Below are 2,237 nucleotides of genomic sequence, written 5' to 3' on the forward strand. Positions count from 1 at the left end.
TTGCCCAACTTTATAATGCAGCGCCTTGCTGACGCGTGGTGGAGAGCGTTGGGCAGTTAGCGAAAATGATTGTACAATGTAGAGTACTCCCTCCCTCCGTTCGGAATTACTTATCGCAGAAATGGATGTATTTAGACGTATTTTAGTTCTAAATACATCTATTTTCGAGACAAGTAATTCCGAACGAAGGGAGTACTTCGAATGAAGGAAGTACAAAGTACTACTCCCTCCGTTCGGAATTACTTATCGCAGAAATGGATGTATCTAGACGTATTTTAATTCTAAATACATCTATTTCTGAGATAAGTAATTTCGAACGAAGGAAGTACCTAGAACATTTTTGTGGCGTATTCGTACGGAAGTATATGGCGATTTCGTTCATTTTAGGCTCTCAAGTATGGCGTGAATGAATGTGCCCGCTCAGTCTCTCAAAGGTATTGTCACAATGTGCGTGCATGCGTCGATAAGGGCGAGTATATATGTATATGTATGAGCGTCTGCATCTGTACTATGTTAAAAAATACGAAGTATATATGGTTTGGATTGTTAGAAAGTTATTGATGCGATCTAAAAAAAGAAATTGTTGGTGCCTTAACGCTTTGCTGTCTAAATAATACTTCCTCCTGTTTTTGTTTTACTTCGCGAATTCGCGTACAATGTTTTTAAGTCAAACTACAAAAGTATAGGAGGCAATGTTTTCATCTATTACGATGTGTTTGCGGTGACTTGATTTTTAGACGAAAAGGAGTTTCCCCTCACCCCAACTTTTATAAAAAGCGAAGGCAAAACAACCAGTCACGGACTGTTAAACAGCGCTCGACGACAGAGAGTAGCTGCCGCAGATAGAAAGGGTTTTAAGGACTGCCCTATTACAAGCTCAAGGATAGTTCAACAAGTAACAGCGACTACAGCTCCAGCAACGCCATACTGAGAAAGAGCACTAAGATCTCCATGCAATCCTAAGCAACTCCCCTCTTCGGTGGTCCAAAAGCCTTAAGCATCGGAGAAGTAGCGCACCCTGAGCTTCGGAACATAGCACTTTCCACTTCTTGATCATCGCCCCAAACAGGTCCAAGACACACCTTATACTTCGCCATCTTCGCCCCTGGAAAACAAAATCATTTCGAAGACGCCATAAGCTCCACAAGGCAGCAGCAGAAACAATATTCAAGGCTTCACAATGTTTCCTTCTCTTCCAGAAGGAAGTTAATTGATCAAAAGAGTTAGGAACATTTATCGCAAAGATATCAGCAATTAAGCTCCAGACAGATTCAACAACAACGCAGTCAAAAAACAGATGCTGAATAGATTCAGGTTCACAACAAAAGACACAGGACATGTCCTCAATATGCCTACGCTTAGCTAAATTATCTCTGGTTAGACTCTTGTTATAATAAACCAGCCAGAGAAAGACATGTATATTTGATGGCACTTTGATCTTCCATATGTCATCTTTAATGATAGAAGGAATCCCTCCAAAGTTAATTAGCTTGCAAAAGGATTTAACAGAGTACTTGTTAGAAGAATCTAACATCCAGAGAGGTTGATCTGGAGAGTCAGACAAACAAACAGTCTTAACAATCTCAGTGAGTTCCTCCCATCTAACTAATGTATTTTCTGTGACACACCTCTAAATGTTAACCGAAGCTCACCGTCCACCCAGACCTGGGCCAGGGTAGACTCCTGTTGTTGGCAAATACTGTAAAGATCCCAAAATGCAGTTTTCAAAGAGCAATCTCCTGCCCAAATGTCATGCCAGAAGGCAATGCTATTCCCATCCCCAGGAACCCATCTATAGAAGTTCTTAGCAGCTGCAAGGGCCCTAGATAAACTTTTCATAAATGGAGAACCAAGAACCACCCTAGTATTAAAAAAAATTAGGACAAGTGGTATTATATTTATACTTCAGCACTTTCTTCCAATCACTGTCCCTCTCGTCATAAAATCTTTTTCCCCATGATGCCAAGAGAGCCATGTTAAATTCTCTAAGATTGGGTACCCCCAAGCCACCAAACTCTTTTTTCCTAGAGATCAGCCCCCAATTAGCAAGGTGGTATTTATGAGAATCCCCCATGTTACCCCAAAAGAAATGAGACATTTGAGAAATAACCATATCAATTGCCCATTTGGGAAATTTCATAATAGACATAAGGTAAGCAGGAATACTAGCAATGCATGTGGTAAGCAAAATCAATTTCCCTCTGTAAGATAGAAATCTCCCCAACCAGCCCGAGATG

The sequence above is a fragment of the Triticum aestivum genome, chromosome 4B (genome assembly GCF_018294505.1).
Source record: "Triticum aestivum cultivar Chinese Spring chromosome 4B, IWGSC CS RefSeq v2.1, whole genome shotgun sequence".
Lineage (NCBI taxonomy): Eukaryota > Viridiplantae > Streptophyta > Magnoliopsida > Poales > Poaceae > Triticum > Triticum aestivum.